This window comes from Choloepus didactylus, chromosome 8, assembly GCF_015220235.1.
Source record: "Choloepus didactylus isolate mChoDid1 chromosome 8, mChoDid1.pri, whole genome shotgun sequence".
Taxonomy (NCBI): Eukaryota; Metazoa; Chordata; class Mammalia; order Pilosa; family Megalonychidae; genus Choloepus; species Choloepus didactylus.
This window is the reverse complement of record NC_051314.1, coordinates 44,448,528-44,469,712: the sequence shown is the minus strand read 5'-3', so window position 1 is coordinate 44,469,712 and position 21,185 is coordinate 44,448,528. Positions and strand designations below refer to the sequence as shown.

The 21,185-nt window shown below is 45.1% G+C and overlaps 1 pseudogene; it reads right to left on the bottom strand.

Annotated features, from left to right (window-relative positions):
- Positions 1-9,363: 9,363 nt before the first annotated feature.
- LOC119542614 overlaps positions 9,364-21,185 on the bottom strand; it is a 28,525-nt pseudogene continuing 16,703 nt past the window's right edge.

The window sequence follows — 21,185 nt, the reverse complement described above, 5'->3', positions numbered from 1 at the left end:
TAGCTTCTACCTACTGCAATCATTACTGGTTTTTCCATTTATGGTTGTGACTGTCAAGTTTGCTTTATAAATATATTTAAGTGGTAGTAATTTAATTGAAAGAAAAACAAAGAAAGAAGTAATCATGTAAAAGTGGAACACAGATAAGGTAAAAAATGCAAAGGTGATTCACTGAGGACCAAAGGCTGGGAAATACTAAGGAAGCCATTTCTACTGCAAGGTCCCTAGTCCTCAAGGAGCAGGTGGGGGTGCATGAGTGCAGAGGTTGTCACCCAGCTAGCAGGCCTTGGGAGAGTTCACAGAGGTGGCAGAGCCTACATCCCACTTGAACAAGACCCCGCTGCACCTCTTGAGGCTCAGCACACCAAGCCATGCGCCTTGGATAGAGGGACACAAAAAAGTCAAGTTTAAAAACTGAAGCCAAAGCTAATTCTGTAAACCTTAAGAGAAAAAAAAAAAATCCTTTATAAAGCAAGATATGTTCCCAGTATTGATCTGCTCCTGGACAAAAAAAAAATTAAGGAAAGACCAGGGCATAGGAATAGTGGCTGCATTTAACAAGCAGAATCCTATTAAGACATAATCACCCAAATTTATGATTTCAACTGCAGTGTAAAGAGATGGCACAGTCCCTAAGGGTGAAGGGATGGGGGGTGGCAACTTGGGCAGTTAAGCCTCAAAGCGGCGCTGCTCTCTCAGGGTGATGGGCCCTACGTGCACCTCCCTCAAAGATTCAGCTGGGCCCCTTTCTAAAGACAAGATTTCCAGCGTGTCCAGCAAGCACACTCTAGTCCTGCTGACAAACGAACCTGTGGAAAGCCGCCTCCCGAATCGGGCCTAGCGTATGCGCTGCAGCCTGCTCTAGAGTTACCCCCGCCCATCGAGTGAGCCAAGATGGCGCCTGCATCCTGTTTCCGCATAGTGACGCATGTATCCGCCACCCGCTCCTACCAATCGAAATCCTGTATACGCGATACTAGCCTAGAAGCTTATTGGTTGTTAATTGTGTATAAAAGGTCTTACCCGGACGGGGTAGGGTGAGACAGCCCACAAGGAGCCGTGCCTGACGGCCACATCGAGGCTGCTCTCCCACGAGGCGCCGTGCCCCGTGTGGGAACCAGTAACACAGAATGTTCATCTAGCTGTAGTAAAGGGCTTGCTTTCACAACTGCCGTGTGGTTCGAGTCGTGATTCATGACCAGGTTAGTTCGCGCAGTCTGCATCTCTCTCTCTCCTTCCCTGTTTCCCCTCGCCGGCCGGGAACCGGGGACCGAGCGGGGCAGCGCCGGACAAGTGGTGGCCCGTACGGGGAAGCTCCTCCTCCTGCCTCGCTCTCGACGGTCCCTCTGTGAGGAGAGCAGCGCTGCGCGTCGAGCTTACGGCGGACTTCCCGCGCCTGATCAACGCGAGAAGGTGAGTGCGTCTTATTACATGATAGTTAGGGCCCGTGGGTTTTCAGGTGACCCCGGGGGACTCGGAAGAGCTCTCCGAGTGACTGAAGTATAGTGCCGACTGCAATCATGGGGCAGTCCGGAAGTTCACCTCTCTTAGCTCCCTTAAAGAACCTTTTGAAACAACGGGGTATCTCGGTCAGGAAAAGCTCCCTTCAGCGTTTTCTTGATGATGTTGATACTTTTGCCCCTTGGTTTGCCTGCACCGGCAGCCTTAGCCTACCCTCTTGGATGAAGCTCGGTCGCGACATAGACCGAGCGCGCCAGACGGGCGTGTGTATGGACCCGATTCTAGTACCCATATGGGAGACCGTCCGTGCGGTCCTTGAACTAGAATCGGCTACCGGCCTAAGCCCGTCCTCTGTCTTGCAAGAAGCACGGTGCGCGCTCCAAGAAACCCAGTCAGTTTCGTCAGCGGACGGCTCCTGTAAGGGCAAACCGCCGGAGTCCAGTGACTCTGACTCAGAGTCAGATAGCGATACTGACGAGAAGGCGGAAGCATCCCCGCTAATTGAGTGGGAGGAGCCTCCCGCCACACCCGTGCGGCCTTCCGCCCCGCCAATGTCTACCGCTGCACCCCCAGGGACACCCCAGCTCCCAACTGACGCCTTGGGCGGTCCCACCAAAGGACCTTGCCGAGAGCTCCCTCTAGTGGCCATGCCCAGTAAATGTAATTATCCTTTGCTGCCAGACCCGGAAACCCCGATGGGTCGGTCAGGGGAGGGGCAACCTTTGCCGTACCCCCCGCCCGAGTATACAGGCCCTCAGGACCCTTTGCCATTAGGTAGTGGTGGGAGACATTTCTGGAGATGGAACCCTTTCACAACATTTAGACCTTTTGGCATGCTGGGTGGCTACCAGCCACTTGAGCCGCAGCCAGTCTCAGAAATGTACCCGGTTATTATCAATCCCCAAGGTGGCAATCGGCACGAATCATATGATTACAAACTATTGAGGGAATTGAGGCAGGCCGTCCATCAGTATGGCCCCAATGCCCCTTATACCTTGAACATGATCGAGAACCTCTCTGCTCTAAATCATACACCCGCAGATATTTTTCAGCTAGCCCGTGCTTGCTTGCCGTCAGGCCGATTCATAGATTGGAAAGCATGGTTTGAGGAGTTAGCTGAAGAGCAGGCCGCAAGGAATGCGGCGGGGAGACGTGGCGGGTGGAATGCTGACATGCTGTTGGGGAGAGGCGCCCATGCCCAGAACCAAACGGGTTTCCCACAAGAGGTCTATGCCCAGATCTTCCGCTGTTTTGTGGGTGCCTGGAAAAAGCTAACAGGTGAGGGAGAGGCTCAGGCCTCACTCAGCAATATACACCAAGGCCCCACAGAACCATTTGCGGATTTTGTAGCCAGGATGCAAACCGCAGCTGAGAGAATCTTCTCAGATCCAGGAGTAGCAGAGACTGTGGTTAAGCAAATGATTTTTGAGCAGTGCAACAAGGAGTGCAAAGTTATCCTGGCACAAAACAGAGCAAAAAATTTGACAGAGTGGGTCAGGCTCTGTAGAGATGCTGGCAGCCCTTTAACTAATGCAGGTCTAGCTGCCATGCTAGCCAGCTCCCTACAGGTGGCTACAAAAAGCCCGAGAACCTTAGGGGCAAAGTCTAACGGGTGCTATGGCTGTGGCCAATCAGGGCACTTTAAGAGAGATTGTCCCAATAGACGTCAGCCCCCTGCCACTCAACGGTTTGGCGAACCAGGTGCAGCAACCAGGCCGTGTGGCCGTTGCCACAAAGGCCCCCACCGCGCAGAAGACTGTAAATCGGTTTTCGATGCGCAGGGTAGACGCCTCTCTGGCCGCCCCGAGCAGATTCCAAAAAACGGGAAGAGGGGGTCCGCCCTTTCGACGGACCCCCTTGCATGCCATTCGACAACACAGGATCCGATCAAATTCGTGCGTCCCCCGGCTCAGCAGGACTGGACCTCTGTGCCACCTCCAGACTCGTACTAACCCCCTCCATGGGTGTCCAGTTAGTAGGGACCTCCTTCAAGGGGCCCTTACCGGCTGGTACTGTAGGGCTCATATTGGGAAGAGCATCCACGGCCCTGAAAGGATTAACAGTTATACCAGGACTTGTAGATTCAGATTTCACAGGCCGTGCCCAAGTTATGGTTCAATCTCAGCGGGGCACCTTAGTCATTGCAGAAGGTGATAAGCTGGCGCAGCTCCTGCTCTTACCCAGCTTACATGCAGTCTTTCCAAGCAGAATCAGACAGAGAGGGGAAAAAGGGTTCGGATCCAGTGGAGCGATTTTTGAGGGACTCCATATGTCCCTGGAGTCTCGACCTATGCTAACCATTAAGGTGCAAGGCAGATCTTTCTTGGGCCTGCTCGATACAGGGGCCGATCGGTCTATCATAAGACAACAAGAATGGCCCCCCACCTGGCCAACGAGCAGGGCGGAAGAGCCCATTAGAGGAATAGGCCAAATTTCAGCGCCCATGCTCAGTGCAGCTGCCCTTCATTGGGCCGATGAAGAAGGACACCAAGGCAGTTTCCAGCCTTATGTATTAGCCCTGCCTGTGTCTTTGTGGGGAAGAGACATTCTGACCCAAATGGACGTTACTTTAATTAGCGGCTACTCCCCAACCTCTAAGCGACTGCTAAAAGAAATGGGGTATACCCCCGGCAAGGGTTTAGGAGCTTCACTGCACGGACGTGCGGAGCCTATACAAGCTGCCCCCAAGTCTGACAGACGAGGCTTGGGTTTTTCATAGGGGCCACTGAGGAGAGATTCCCACCCACACCTATAAAACTAAAATGGAAAACCGAGGCTCCGGTGTGGGTGCCTCAGTGGCCCTTGCCACAGGAAAAACTTGCAGCGTTGCACGCCCTAGTATCAGAACAACTAGAAAAGGGCCATATCGCCCCTTCCACGTCACCGTGGAACACCCCTATATTCGTAATAAAAAAGAAATCTGGTAAATGGAGACTGCTACATGATCTAAGAGCTATTAACGATTGCATGGAGCCTTTAGGGCCCGTTCAGATGGGACTGCCCCTCCTCTCGGCATTACCGGAGCACTGGTCGATTTTCATCATAGATCTGAAAGATTGCTTCTTTTCTATTCCGCTCCACCCTGAAGACACCCCTAAGTTTGCCTTTACTGTGCCCTCTAGTAATCAAGAGGAGCCCTGTCAACGCTTTGAATGGACAGTCCTGCCCCAAGGCATGGCTAATAGTCCTACCATGTGCCAGCTGTATGTCGCTGCGAAGCTAGCTAGCACTCGGCAGCAGTTCCCTCAAGTGAAAATCATCCATTATATGGATGACATTCTCTTAGCCCATAGAGACACAGATCTTCTTAAAACAGTTTTGTCACATTTAGTCCTTAGTCTTAGAGAAGCTAACCTAGAGATTGCCCCTGAAAAAATCCAAATGACTGACATTACCACTTTCCTGGGGGCGAAAGTCGCACCCACTCATGTTTCCCCCCAAAAGGTGTCTCTCAGGCTAGACAATATACACACTCTCAATGATCTACAAAAACTCATGGGGGATATCAATTGGATCCGTCCATACCTAAAAATACCCAATGTCAAACTAACACCTTTGTTCGACCTGTTGAAGGGGGATTCTAATATAAACTCACCTCGAAGCTTCACTCCAGAGGCAAGGCGAGCACTATGCCAGGTGGAACAGGCGCTCAGTGGCGCTGCATTGAAGAGAATAGACCCTGATGAGCCTTTTGAAGCCTGCGTGCTGCCGACAGAATTACAGCCCACTGCGGTACTGTGGCAGCGGGGGCCGCTGCTCTGGGTCCACCCTGGAGTTTCCCCCAAAAAAGTCCTAGAGCACTATCCTACAGCGGTTGCAGACTTGGCCCTAGAATGCATTAAAAGGGCTGTGCAGCATTTCGGTCAGCAGCCCAAAAATCTCAGGGTGCCTTATTCTTCCCAGCAGCTTGAGATACTCACCGGATGCATAGATCAATGGGCCATTCTCCGGTGTACATTTCTTGGTCCCATTAACAATCAGTTCCCTAAGGCTCCTCTCTTGCAGTTTGTCACCCGGCACCCAGTGATTTTTCCCAAAGTAACCTCTCCTAGGCCACTAGCAGGCGCCCCCACCGTATACACGGACGGCTCCAGCTCTGGAACAGGGGTGTATTGTGTGGAGGGGGACACTCCTAAAACAGTGCTCTTCCAACCACAAAAGCCTCAATGGGTAGAACTGCAGGTTATCATTGCAGTCCTGGAAAGCCTTTCCGAGCCCTTAAATGTCGTCTCGGATTCTGCTTATGTTGTGAACTCTGTACAAATTTTAGAAACGGTGGGCATTGTTAAACATTCCTCTACAGTAAGGACGTTCTTTGCCAAACTACAGGAGGTTATATGGACCAGGCAACACCCTTTTTACATAACCCATATTAGAGCCCACACAGGTTTGCCTGGCCCTATGGCCCAGGGGAACCATAGCGCAGATGTAGCCACTCGACAGCTGCACATCTTTCCGACGCTGGTACCGTATCAACAAGCCCGAGAATTCCATGCCAAGTTTCACATCAATGCAGGTACCCTAGCTAAGCGGTTCAGCATACCACGTGCAGCTGCTCGAGATATTGTCCGAGCCTGCAACAATTGTGCAGAGCAGAGAGCAGTCCCCTCGGTTGGGGTCAACCCTAGGGGTCTCACCCCAGGGGATACTTGGCAGATGGATGTCACTCATCATTCAGAGTATGGTAAGATCAAGTACTTACATGTGTCGGTGGACACATGCTCCCAAGTTTTATTTGCCTCTGCTGAACCAGGAGAAAGAGTCTCCCACGTCATTGCACACTGCCTTGCTGCATGGGCAGCTTGGGGTAAGCCAAAGACGTTAAAGACGGATAACGGGCCTGCCTACACTAGTAAATCCTTCCAAAAATTTTGTGACAACATGGATGTCCAATTAAAACATGGCATCCCCTATAACCCTCAGGGGCAAGGAATCATTGAAAGAGCGCACAGATCTCTCAAAGACTTGCTTAAAAAACAGAAAGAGGGTATAGGCCACGGCCTGTCCCCAAAAGCTCGACTGTCTGTAGCCTTGCTCACATATAATTTTTTAAACGAAAATTCACAAGGAATGACACCTGCCCTGCAACACACCACCCCGAGTCCTCCGCATAGAGGTCTAGTCCGTTGGAAGGATGTCCTGTCGGGGCAGTGGAAAGGCCCTGACCCGGTGCTCAGCTGGGCCAGAGGCTCTGTTTGTGTTTTTCCCCAGGAACCAGGACGTCAACCAGTGTGGGTTCCGGAAAGACTGGTGAGAACCGTGACATCACCTGAAGAAGCCAAGGAACAGCTGTCAGAAACGCCAACGAATATACAACCTGAACCATTAGACCAAGCCTCCGACCCTGCTGATGATGGCGACGACCGACAAGACGATAATAGTAGGACTGACCACCCCGCGGTTGCCCAAAAAGAGGATCGGTAACTCTGTTCTTTGCTCTCCTATAGCAATCCTTCTAATCTGCCTTTTTCTTTTTAGTGGAACTATATTTCCTCCACAAGCTTCAACGAGTCCTTCCCCCTCACCAATGACACACTGATCCTCTCTTTTGCTAACCTCTCTGTCAAGGTTGTCAACACCACAGTTGCGGCGAATGCTACTTGTGAAACTGGTAATGGCGAGTTAAGTAAGGGAGTCTTGCTTGAATTTCTTAACGTTACAGGGAAGAGCCGCCAGTCTTGTGAAGGGATCTTGAGTAAAAAGGAGACTCAAAGGTGCCTTTTCCTTCCAGGGCTTGCTCCTACAGTCTGCAACCGTTCCAAAGACCCGGATGCCTCGCCGCCCCGCTATCCTAGTGTATCGCCCAAGTTATGTCTGGCTCCCCGTCAAGGCAACCGACTGGGTTGGCCCTGTTTCTCAAGTTGTTTCACTTAACAATATCCCCTTCTCTAAGTCTAGGCGTCCAAGAGGCATAAAAGAATGGCTATCGAATGCTGCCAGTGTAGCTTCCTCTTTGTTTGTCCCAATGATCGGGCAGGCTGTGCTACAAGCATGGACAGATCGGCAGCTCGCCATAACGATGGAAACGGTAAATGGCTTGGTCAACCTTACCCGAGACGTGCTACGCCGCCACAATCAGATGCTGAACTTAAATTTCCAGGCCATTCAGAAACTCCAAGCGGAGATAGATGAACTTGGACTGGAAATAGATGGACTCTGGAGAGTGCTTCAGCAAACATGTGACACCCGGTGGCTTACGGTTAAACTCTGTGTCACTCCTGTCAGGGCCAACGTGACCGGAAGCATTTCCAGAGTCTCTGATTGGCTGAAAAGGTCATATTTTCCTGAATTTGTTAATCTCTCCCAACAGGTGGAATCTAGTTTAGACACAATTGGGGGGATCAAGTTAAAACCCGTTAAAGTCGATCTCTCCGGGTTAGGCGAGGTTCTACAGAAACTATTGCACAGTGTTTCTTCCTGGTTCTCTTGGCCCAATTTAACTAATTGGATCCTCATTGCAGTGGGATTATTGGTGGGATTAGTCGTTGTTAAATGTTTGCTAGAACGCCTGTTTCAAGCACAGCAGCAATTGCGTGTTACCACTATGATGGCTATGACTCCCACCTCTGTTACCCCCGATAGTGACCGATTTATTAACCATACCCCTTCCTGGTCGCCTCAGGTGGGGCGCTTTGGAGCAAAATTTGTAGCGAATCGCATGGCTGTTTCTCGGGTGTAAAAGGCGACACCAGTAGTCATAATTTTGTCTCAGGTGGGTCTCTAGGGCAGAGTCCTAGTTGTGGCCAGACTGGACCCTAGCCATTGCACAGAGACACCTAGTGACACCCCCGACTCTGGTTACTGCTGTTCCTGCCCCCGTCGTTGTTCCCCAGTTGCCAGGCAAAGCACTGCAGGGAGAGTCACGTTGCTTCCAGCTTACGGACTCTCCGGTCTCCATATGACGTGAGCATTCTGGTTGGTGCTAGAGGCTCCGCCGCTGGATGGCTGAGGCCTAGTCCAGACTCCCCAAAGCACCAAAGAGGTTGTGAACCATTTGGGTTCACGGGAGCACGCTCATCACTGGAGACACTGGGTCAAAAATAAATAAGAAAGGGGGAGATGTGGAAAGCCGCCTCCCGAATCGGGCCTAGCGTATGCGCTGCAGCCTGCTCTAGAGTTACCCCCGCCCATCGAGTGAGCCAAGATGGCGCCTGCATCCTGTTTCCGCATAGTGACGCATGTATCCGCCACCCGCTCCTACCAATCGAAATCCTGTATACGCGATACTAGCCTAGAAGCTTATTGGTTGTTAATTGTGTATAAAAGGTCTTACCCGGACGGGGTAGGGTGAGACAGCCCACAAGGAGCCGTGCCTGACGGCCACATCGAGGCTGCTCTCCCACGAGGCGCCGTGCCCCGTGTGGGAACCAGTAACACAGAATGTTCATCTAGCTGTAGTAAAGGGCTTGCTTTCACAACTGCCGTGTGGTTCGAGTCGTGATTCATGACCAGGTTAGTTCGCGCAGTCTGCATCTCTCTCTCTCCTTCCCTGTTTCCCCTCGCCGGCCGGGAACCGGGGACCGAGCGGGGCAGCGCCGGACACGAACCCATTCCCGGAAGTGGGCACTAGGATCACTGTGGGGGAGTAACATCTTTGAACTCGGTTTGTTCTGCTTGGGCTTCTGTGGCAGCTTGGTTGGGAGCAATGACCGATTCAGAGCTTTCAACCCCTGCTGCTGGTGCCTCCGCTTCACTCCTGGCCTCTGTACCTTCGCCTTTGTCCCCGGCTCCTGCGTCGGCGTTCCCCTGCTCTGACGCTGTGCCATGGGTGGTCGTCTCTCCTGCCTGCAGCTGTGCAGGGTGGGGGCCATTCCTTTGGGCCAGTGCTTCACTGCTCCCTGGAGCTGTCTGCCCTTCCCCATCCGCAGCCTTCACAGCTTTCATGATCACCTCAGCCAAGACTTATGCAGCCACCTCTTCATGTGTCTCTCGCTTCTTCACTGGTGAAAGGGCCAGGCAGTGTGTGGTCTCGATCTTCTTGAAGATGTTCTCCTGGCCGATCCCTTTGAAAGGATCTGGCTTTGTTGTCACACTTTCCTTCTGATGCTGCTTCTTGATTTTTTTATTCCTGTTGATGCATTCCTGTAGAACCTCCATCTTCTCCTAGGGCAGCTTGGTGTTTCTTTGTAAAAATTAATTTGCAGATGCTTCAGGATTTCTTCATCTTCAAAGCTATGAAACTTTCCCATGGAACAGGAAATTCTCTCTTGTCTACTGCTGGGTCTCACATTCTGTCTCTCCTCCTCTACTTTTCTATTTTTCATGTCCTTGTCTTCATTGCCCTTGTTTTCTCTCATGTGCCAGGAGTCACGCAGCTCATCTTCATCCCTAAAGTCTTCATCTACCAACCAGAAGTCTCTAGCCCCATCATTGTTGTCAGAAAAATCTCTTTCACTGCTTGGCATCTGGCTCCTCATAAATCTGCAGCTGCTTTCGCTTCCTGCCCACTCCATAGAGTAATGCAGCTATCAAACCCCCTCCTCCTGAGCCAGCCCCTCATCTGGGCCTCTGACCTGCCGCACCGGTAAGGCCTGGGGGGTCAAAGCCTCCAGTGCCCTGAACGCCCATGGTGCAGTAGTCAGGGACCCGGGGCTAGGGGAAGAGAACAGGCCCCATCTGCCCTTGTAGTTGAGCTTGCTCCAGGGGGCTAGAGGGGGCTCGGAGCCCGCCTAAAGCTGGAAGGGTCATGGCACAGGAAGGTGCAGGGGCTGCCAGGGTCCTGGAAGCCGACCTGGCCCTGGCTTCAACGTCGTGTGAAGCCCTTGAGGGTGTCAAGCTCACAAGCCAGGTCCCTCATAGTCACTGTGCTGAGTGCTGTAGCTGCCCTCCCCATTGGAGCCAGTAGTTGTAGCTGTACCCCCAGCGATAGGGGGTTGTGGTCTGGCATGCATGCCCTCAAGTCCTAGGACTCAAACGGGCTGAAAGGGAAGGAGCTCTCCCAGTCCTGTACCTGCTCCCCATGGCTGCTACTCCCACCCCAGCTTCCTTCCTTGGAGAGCATGTCCAGGCACTGGTTGATCTTGGCGATGAAGGAGTCTGAATTGTGAACGCAGGTCTCTGGGCCATAAGAAGCCACGTGGATAGCATGGCTCTCCGCCTCATTGGCCTTGGCCTCCCAGGAGGCTGTGTGGTAGTTGTATGCCACTCCTGTGGGGATGCAGGAGATTTGGGCTCCATAATAATTGGAGCTTTCATAACATTGCCAGCTTGCCACATCAGTTCTATAGGCATTCCATGTGATGGCAGGCCCAGCTCTCCATGCCCCATAGCCTCCATAAACCTGCTCCACATCTTCTGTAAGTAAGACCTTTCAATGAAATTACTTCAATTAAGAAGGTGAGGTCCACCTCAATCAGCATGGGTCTTAAGCCCATTACCAAAGTCCTTATAAGTATCATGAAATTTCAACAGTGAGAGAAAAAGCCACAGGAAGCAAGAAGCTGAAATGAACAGGAAAGGAAGAGACTAGGAGATGCCTTGCTATGTGAGAGAGGAAACAAAGATCAATGGCAGCCAGCCCCAGAATGACACAGTCTTTGAGGAGAAAGCATTGCCTTGATGATGTCTTGATTTGGGCATTTTTCTGGCCTCAAAACTGTGAGCAAATAAATTCCCATTGTTTAAGCCAAACCATTTCATGGTATTTGCTTGAGCAGCCTAAGAAAATAAAACAAAGGCACAGCCTACCCACTGTAGACACTGGCAATTCCAATGTCAACCGTATACTAATTTGAGTCTTAAGTTACTCCAACAGAAGGAAAAAAGGGCCCCTTTTGTTTTGAAAGCCTGACATTTGATAAGTGTTTAATAAATATTCATCCACTAATTAGCTGACTGAAAGGACAAACAACATTTTAAGAAAGAAACTTAGCTACAAATTTATCTCCTTATGAAAATTATTTGGGGAAGTCAGAATTCATCCTGGACCAAACTGCAAATAAGTCAATTTTTCCCTATGTACTTTCTCTATCCACCTTTCATCATTCCTTCCTCCAGTGAGTGACAACTCTACAATGAAGCTCGCAGGCCTTTGTACTCCCCTTTAATAACTGTTAACTTGATTTTCAGCTCCTCCCTTTTGGGAATCAAACCTTAATGCAGGAAAGCATTTTTATTTGGAAATAATTTGTATCAGGCACAGCATATATTAAAGTAAATTAGTCTCATTTATTCATTTATTCAACAAATATTTGCTGAGTTTATGTGGTAGGACAGGCATTGGGGTAGGCACTGTGGATAAAGCTGTGAACCCCAGGAATACCTTAACCTCTTTTGCAAGGTCCTCCCTCTTCCCCCACCTTTGAGCTTCTGTTCTCTCTGCCCTTTTGCAGACTCTGCAACATAAAGCCCCAGACAAGCAGTTCACTCTGATGCAACCTCTCCTTTGGGGTGAGGAAGGGACATGTTTGCTGGTAATTACATGTTCCTTTTGGTTGTCTGGAGAGGAGGGAGATCTATTATAACTGGGCCCTGCTGGCAGCAGTGCCAGACAGAAACCTGTTCCAGGTTTGGGACTTTCACCGCTGAAAGACTTCAGAGATGAGAGGGGCCAGTAGAAATAAGTAGTAAAGTTTTTTAAAGAAAAAGAGAAAGAAGACACGTTAAAGAGTTGGCATAGGCATCTTTGAGGAGAAGCATGCAATGAATGGGGACGGGTTTCCTTGTTATATAGGAAAATTTTGCTAGTGGCAGATTTCCATAGGGGCTTAAAAAGTTTGTATTAACCATGTTTTGCATTAACTAGGTGTCTCCTTTGTTCTAGAAAAAGATAGCCATCACAGGTCTCAGAACTTGTGATCTGCTGTTGCATATCTAAAATTTGTTTTGGGGAAGAGGTTTAACAATTTTTATGACCCCATGATTTTTGTCATTAACTGAGAATTTGCCTTGGGCCCATGATTTTAAAAATTTTGGTGGTTTGGGGAGGTTTCAGAGCTTTAGGGGAAAATTTGGCTCCATGAAGTCTGCAGTTGAAGCGTTGCAGGTTTGTGTTAACTCCTTTGAAGCTGAATAGAAGACCGGGGACTTCAGTCTTTATGCCGTATTCTATCCTGTCTCACTATGACCACTCCCCTATAAATGCACTTAACTTATTCTCAGACATACTGAGGCACTGGGTAGTAAAGTGTCTTGTTTAGGGCCACACGGCTTATTATAGAGTTAGCACTGGAAACAAAGCTTTTTTATTCCTTCATGTAGGTTCTTCTCTGAGAAAGATCTCCTGAGACAAATAAAGCTCCTTCATCAGAACATTACAAACTCTCAAACTATTTTGCTTGGTTGGGTCTATGTGCAAAAGGAGAGCAGAAGTCCCAAGTTGAAGCGGAAAACTTGAATAAAACTTGCCAGCACTGTGGAACATAGACTCTAGACCAGTGTTTTCCAAATGAGGGTTGGTATCTACATCCAAGGAATTTACTAAAAAAATCCAGATTCTATTACTTTATTCCTGACTTAGTGAATAGAATTTCTGAGGATGCCTTCTGTTTTTATTTTTAATAAGCTCCCCAGGTGATTTGGATACACAGTCAAACTTGGCAAACATGGCTAATAGCCATTTTTTAGAGACTATTTTCCACCCAATAATCTATGTTTAATTAAACAGATTTTCTTTTTATCGAATACAAGGCCAAATCCAAAATTCATTGTTAAGTCAAATAAAGATACAAATGAAGAGAACTGAAGTTGTATTAAACTTTCCTTGTGTTTGTATTGATATATGTAGATTTCACATATAAATAGAAATATGTTAAAGCACTAGAAAACCTAAAAGTACTGAATAAAAATTTTGCAAGGTTACCCTCCATTACCACTCAAAACTAAACATATGTGGAAGGGGAGATAGCAGAGGACATTGTATTTTAACTTACCTCACTAATTTGTTACTCCACAAAACCTCCAATCCACCCTGAGAAGGGAAATCTGCTAAGGTAGCACATCTGGGCAACATTTCATTTTGGTAACTAATCTTTCAATTTTTATCAGAATGATTGCTGATGGTATAGAAGAATGTTTGTAGCCAAGGGGAACTTTACATACTGAAATTTCAGGTATTTCATTTCATACCACCAGATGAGAACAATGGTTTCAAGTTCTTTACATTGTGTGTACATAGTACAAGTTCTATTCTATGATGAAGCAAATTATAATGAAAATGAGACTGAATTTTCCTTACCATTTATTCTTGCTACATTATACTCCGAATTTGTTTAAGCAAAAACACATCTAAAGAGAGATGGAAGAAGATGGTGGCATAGAGAGGAGTGGAAGCTAGTTTGTCCCCCTGGAACAACAAATAAATAACTAGGAACAACTAGTAAATAATCTGGAATAACTGCAGGGGGACAAACGTGACTGTCCACTCATCATACACCAACCTGAATTGAGAGGAATGCCCAAGATGGCAGCATAAAATCTGTAAGTAAAAACTGTGGATCCAAGCCAGGACCTCCCTCCCCCCATGGCCCAAACTGCAAAGCCTCATAGTGCTAGAGAGCAGCACTCTGCGAGCAAGCGAATATAGCTCAGCTGAACTCCAACTGGAGTTTTAATTAACAAGTGGAGACTACTCAATACAAGCTACAAATTCCCAAAAAGCAGACAGAGGCTTTTGGTGACTGACCATGGAGAGCCAGAGGGTGGCCAACTACTGGCTCTGAAGGGGGCTTTCTATCCCTTTTTCAGCTCAGTGGAGAAAGCCTCAGCCATTTTAAGTTCCCAATGCTCTGACCTAGACAAGTGTGGAGATAGCACAGGCAGAGAGACTATTCAAATGCTAATGACCTCTCCCTGGGGGTAGTATTTCCCTGAGAGGAAAGAGGTGGGGCCTAGTTCTACTACCCTCCTTCCATTCAGAACTGGACCCCAGAGCCTGGGGGAAAATAGCCATGGGCCATACCTCCTTACACCAGTCTGGAGTTACAGGCTGACAGGCTGAGGCCTCACAGTGTGTACCTGTCTTCTAAGACACCCTCAGGGAAACCAGATACCATTGCCTCCTTCGAAGACCTAAGCCTTTTCTGGTCTGGGAAAACCTGATTGGTGTAACCAAGGAAACCATGCCTACACAACAGAAAACTATAAACTACACTAAGAAAAATGAAGTTATGGCCCAGTCAAAGGAACAAACTTACACTTCAACTAGAATACAGGAGTTTAAACAACTAATACTAAATCAATTCAAAAAGTTTAGGGAAGATACGGCAAAAAGAGATGAAGCATATAATGAAAACACTGAGCTTATATAAGGTAGAAATTGAAAGTCTGAAAAAACAACTGGCAGAATCTATGGAAATGAAAGGCACAACACAAGAGATGAAAGACACACTGGAAACATACAACAGCAGATCTCAAGAGGCAGAAGAAAACACTCAGGAACTGGAGAACAAGACACTTGAAAGCCTACACACAAAAGAACAGAGAAAAGAAGGGAAAAAGATGAGCAGTGTCTCTGGGAACTTAAGGACAAAATGAAATGCAGGAATGTATGCATCACTGGTGTCCCAGAAGAAGAAGAGAAGGGAAAAGGGGCAGAAGCAATAATAAAGGAAAAATGAAAATTTCCCATCTCTTATGAAAGACATAAAATTACAGATCCAAGAAGTGCAGCATGCCCTAAACAGAATAGATCTGAATAGTCTTATGTCAAGACATTTAATAATCAGATTATCAAACATAAAAAATAAATAGAGAATCCTGAAAGTAGCAAGAGAAAAGCAATCCTTCACATACAAAGGAAGCTTGGTAAGACTGTGAGGATTTCTCAATCAAAACCATGGAGGCAAGAAGGAAGTGGGTGATATATTTAAGATACTGAAAGAGAAAAACCACCAATCAAGAATCCTTTATCTGGCAAGCTGTCATTTAAATACGAGGGAGAGCTTAAAATATTCTCTGACAAACAGACAATGAGAGTTTGTGAACAAGATATCTGCTCTACAGGAAACACTAAAGGGAGCACTGCAGACAGAAAGGAAAAGACAGGAGTGAGAGGTTTGGAATACAATTTTGGGTGATAGTAGCACAGCAATGTAAGTACACTGAACAAAGATGACTGTAAGCATGGCTGAAAGAGGAAGGTTAGGACCATGTGGGACACCAGAATGAAAGATGAAAGATAAAGACTGGAACTGTATAACTCAGTGAAACCTAGAGTGCTCAATGATTGTAATAAAAGATACAAGTATGTTTTTACATGAGGTAGAACAAATGAAGGTCAACATTACAAGGTGTTAAAAATAGGGTGAGATTGGGGGAAAATGCAATCAATGCAAACTAGGGACTATAATTAACAGAAACATTGTATTATGCTTCCTTTAATATAACAAAGGAAATATACAAAAGCTTAATGCATATGGGGGAGCATAGGGGAAGGGTATGGGAGTACTGGCATTGGTGATGTTGTCTGACTCTTTATTCTACTTTAGTTTAATGCTATCTTTCCTTTTGTTGCTTTCAATCTATCATGTTTTTTTCTCTCTCTCTTGCTCTTTTTTCTTTTTCTTTCGTCCATCTACCTTCTTTGACTCTTCCTCCTTCTTTGTGGAAGAAATGGAGATGTCCTTATATAGATAGTGGTGATGGTGCTGAATACATAAATATGTGACTACACAAGGAAAAAATGTTTACTTAGCACAGAATATATAGTGTGTGAACAAAACTGTATTAAAAAATTGGGTTAATGAAGAAATCTTCAGGGCACTATATTGCGTGAAATAAGACAGACACATAAGGACAAATATTGCAGGGTCTCACTGATATGAACTAATTATAATATGTAAATTCATAGACACAAAATATAAGTTACTAGGATATAGAACGAGACTAAAGAATGAGGAGTGAGTGGTTGCTTATTATGAGCAGAATGCTCAACTAGGATGAATTTAAACATTTGGAAATGGACAGAGGTGATGGTAGCAAGTTGTAAGAATAACTAACAGTGCTAAATGGTGTGTGAAGGTGGTGGAAAGGGTCAGCACAGAGTCATGCATGTCACCAGAAGGAAAATTGGAGGTTAAAAGATGGGAATGTAAAAAACAGTGAATCTTGTGGTGAACAATGTCCATGATTAACTGTACAAATATTAGAAATCTCTTTCATAAACTATAAGAAATGTATGACACTATAACTAGAAGTTAATAATAGAGGGGCATATAGGAAAAAATATACACCTATTGCAAACTATATACTACAGTTAGTATTTTAACATTCCTTCATCAATGGTAACAAATATACTATACCAAAACTATGAATCAATAATGGGGGGGGGGGTGGTGGTTACAGGTATGGGAAGATTTGAGTTTCCTTTTTATGTTTTTATTTCTTTTCTGGAGTAATGAAAATGTTCTAAAAATTGAAAAAAAAATTAATTTTTGTGATGGATGCACAGCTGTATGATGGTACCATGGACAATTGATTGTACACTTTGGATCTTTGGATAATTGTATGGTTTGTGAGCAGTCTCAATAAAACAAATTAAAAAAACACATCTAAGTATGTTATATAGCCCCTAGCATAGCACACACACAGACACTTATACTATGGTCCATCTTCCTGGCTTCATCATAGCTCATTTGCACACTCTGTGCATTCACAGTGATTTATTTCTTCTGCTCTTTATTCTACTCCTTTGCTTATGTTCTGTCTATCTAGAATTTCCTTCTATCCTGTCCAACTGTTCATGTTCTATTCAATTTGAGAGTAAGTTGAAATGACATTTCTTGGAAGCATTTTCTAACCTACCAACTTCCCACTCCATGTTCAGACCTTACTCCAAGGTGTCCTATGTTTTCCTCCTTTCCACTTCTGTACTACCCCATACATGTCCCAGTTAGCACATTCATCCTGCATTATAATGTTTCATGATTCTCTGAAAATAATGTTTATATATTATGTAGTTATATTATATATCTATATATATTAGCTATATATTATGTCTTATTCTCTCTCAGTTAGATATTATATCTTGTTCATCTCCGTATCCTTTGCACAACTATTCCTGGCACATAGTACACACCCACAAAAAGGTCTGTTGGCTGAATAAATTTTTGCTTGGTTGATGTAGGCAATGATTGCACTCTTTCATTCTTACTCTACTCCTTTGAGGGTCACAATCTAGAAAAAATGCCTTAAGAAAGAACCAGAGCTACCCTCTGTAGACCCAACTATAATATACCCTTTGGAACATCCACAGATTTTTACTCATAGCAGTTCTCACTTTCTCATTTTAGAATGACCATAGAGCTCTCTCAAAAACTAGGGTGCCATCAGCATCCTAGGAAACTATGTCTTTGGAGGCTTTGGGGACTTACCCAGTTCAATGTGTGAAAAGTAGCCTAAGTAGTGAAAGTCATCCTGGAGAAATAACAGCCCTAGCTGGTCAATATGCACCCAGAAGGCATTCCAAGCTTATTATCTTCCAGTAGAGCCTAGCTGCCCTGGTCAGAAAATTGGCTCCCCCCACCAGGCACTGCAGCCCTGACCAGGACCAACCCCAAACAGTTTTTCTCTGATTGAAAACAGTGGCCTAAATGTAGTTAGGCTCCCTGTGACAGAAAATCTTTCAGTGCTTCCAAGCTTTTCATAAAATGCATCTGATTTCCAACTTGTTTCAATTTAAATTACTTTAGACTTTTATAGGGCATTCAATATATGGACTTTCATTTTAGAAGAATTCACAGATGAGTACTGAAATACTAGCAGCTGAAATATGTGAATATGAGTCTAAATAAGAGTTCTTGAGTGTTCTCAGCAGGATCCTGGGGAAAAGTAAAGTGAGAGAATTTAAAATATTTCTGATGATTTCATTGGTAACTTTTTAAAAAGGCATGAAGCATAATAATGTACAATTGCATTTACCTACTGTGGGACAGCATAATGAAAGACAAGACATCTGACATTTTATAAGAAAAGGCTTCATGTCCCTGGATTTAAATTCAATGAGTGTTAAAATGCCCTCAGTGTAGTGCTTGCAAAGCTGATCTCTGTTCACCTGAGAACTTACCACTTCTTTAGTAGATAGAAGCCTGCTGTTTAACCATTTTCAAGGTAGCAATCTGACTCATTTGCCATTCCTAACCAATTCTTAATCAAAGCAAAGCTGTCTACGGAAAGAACCATTTAGAGATGCTCAATTTATTTCTTTCGGAAATGTCTTCCTGATATCTAAAAAGTGCCAAATGAAACCGACAAAGGACTGCCAAAATATTTTCAAGAAATCTCTGGGAAACAGGCACAAAGACACCAGGGTGAGTATTAGCTTTTTTGAGAGCATCTTATTTAGGGTTTAAAGTCTTGATGTTTTGTTTCATTTTCATGTTTTTCCTGATCCCTATTTCATTAAGATAGAAGACAGGGTGTGGTTATTAAAATTAATTAAGTCAGTCCTTTAATTAACAAATAACTCTCAATAACTATCTGTGTCAAGATTTGTGTATAGCACTGGGAACACCAAGATAAAGACATGTCTCCTATTGTGTAGAAATAATAGCTTTCCCAACTCCTATGCTGCGTCAATGTGACTAAGTTTTGGCCAGTGGAATATAAGAAGTACTATATGGAAACTTCTTAGAGTTTCCTTGAATAGACAGCTGACAAATACTTTGTATCCTCCTTTTGATTCTTCCTCCATCCTGCTTTCTGAAACACAAATGCCATCCTGGAGCATAAGGACTAGAGAAAAACCCTAGGTGTGACATAACAGTGAGCTGGAAGGAACTTAAGTCCCTGAAGATGGGCATCAACTTACCAGCCCTGGATCAAATGCCTCTGGATTTTTACATAAGAAATAAATAAATATTTATGTTTTAAAGCAGCTGGTAATTTTGAGATTTTTATTACAGCAGCTAATATCAATCATGATTAAATCAACTCCCAATCTCCTTTTGCCTTGCAAATCCTTCACAACATAAACCAGAAAACTTTTTCTCCAGAGAACCTTCCCTGATAAGGACCAACTAAAGTAACGAAAACATAGAATAAAATGAATTATCAGGCATTTGGCACACATAGAAGGAAAAGATGACAGAAAAGTTAAGAAATCAAGGACAGAGAAAATGGGAAAGCACAGAAATATTTGAAGAGATGTCCATGAATTATGGAAAGTTCATTGATTAGTAGCCAAGAGTAATAAAAAGGTATTTATACCTACACAATTTTTAGTGAGACTTTAGAACACCAGAGACAACAAGATCATTGTGTCATAGTGATAACAAAACTTCTGCCTCCCACTCCACAAAATCAAATCACCTACAAAGAAATAACAAAAAGCTGAGTTGAATTTCTGACGGCAACAATCAAAGATAGCAGACAGTGAATAATTTCTTCTATAGGCCAAGATAAATAACTCTTAGCTTAGAGGCTAATACCCAATAAAGGAACCTTTCAAGAACAAGGGTAAAATAAAGATAATTTTTTTAATTTAGAAATTTTTACATCAAACAAATCATTTCAGAAAGAAAGTAATTCCATAAAATTGTCTGAGATGCAAGTATGAGTTATGAGTAAATATATTGGTAAATGTGAGAGTAAATCAAAATGCCTATAGACTATATTAAGCTTGGTGAAGGGGGGCTTGGTGAAGGGGTAAGTGAATGCTAATGGCACAACTTTCTTTGGTGGTGATGAAAATGCCCTCAAATTAGATTATAGTGATGCGTGTATAAATCTATAAATATATTTAAATGGCTAGACTTTATGGTAAGTACATTATATATCAATAAAGATGTTAAAATAACAATAGATTGTTAAAAAGCAAATGCATCAGTAATCACAAAGTATAGAGTGAAAAAATGTGAGGAAGAAATTAAAACACATTTAATAGAATTGGAAGGATAAGAGCTTATGGTCCATTTATTGAATAGCATGTGGTAATATAAAAATATTAGGCTCAGGCCATATAATATTGAAGCAGCAATTCAGTACACGCTAAGAATTTTTCTTTGCAGTTTTACTTTTTCCCCAAAAGTAATCCAAGAATTTTAAGAAGAGAGGTAATATGACCTAGCTTTGAGGAAGCTCTCCATTAAAAAGGTATAAAGAGAAGAATTTCCAGGGAAGATGGTGGAGTAGGGAGCTCTAAGACTCTGTCCTTCCACCTATACAACTATTAAACAGAAAGGAACTGTCTGAAACAACTATTTTGAAATTCCAGAGGTCAGAAGAACACTGTACAGTATCCAGGGAAGAGTGGGAGGAAAAGACTGATAAATTACATAAAGAACTGTAAATTACTCTCTCCATGTGGGGGCTATCAGTGCCCATCTCCCCCCTTCACAGCAGGATGCCATAGAGTCCAGTCCCTGGCCGGATGCTGATGAGAGTAAAGGCCATAAAAGTCCTCTTCTCCAAGAACAGCAGTGGGCAAAGCCAATTGCTGATCATGGTATTTGATTAGCACATTCAGATTAAGCTAAGTCCTGGCTCTGAGGGCAGCTTTTGTTTCAACCCAGCCCTGACAAAGGTGGCAGCAGCCCTTGTTTCAACTCTCCCTGGACAAGGGTATAGGTGATGGAGATTTAAAGATGCAGCATTTCCTCAGGGCTGTGGGGGACAGTTAGCTGAAGGGCTGCATTTGCTGGGTAGACCAGGAAAGCTTAGCTTTGGGGAGCAATCAAAGAAGATTTTGGCACCCTTCCAGATCCCCTCCCCAGGGCACTTTGGAGTCAGTCTGTTTCCCTTTACATGAGCCCCTGTCTCTGTTATGGCTGGGAAGACTGACTTGGGAA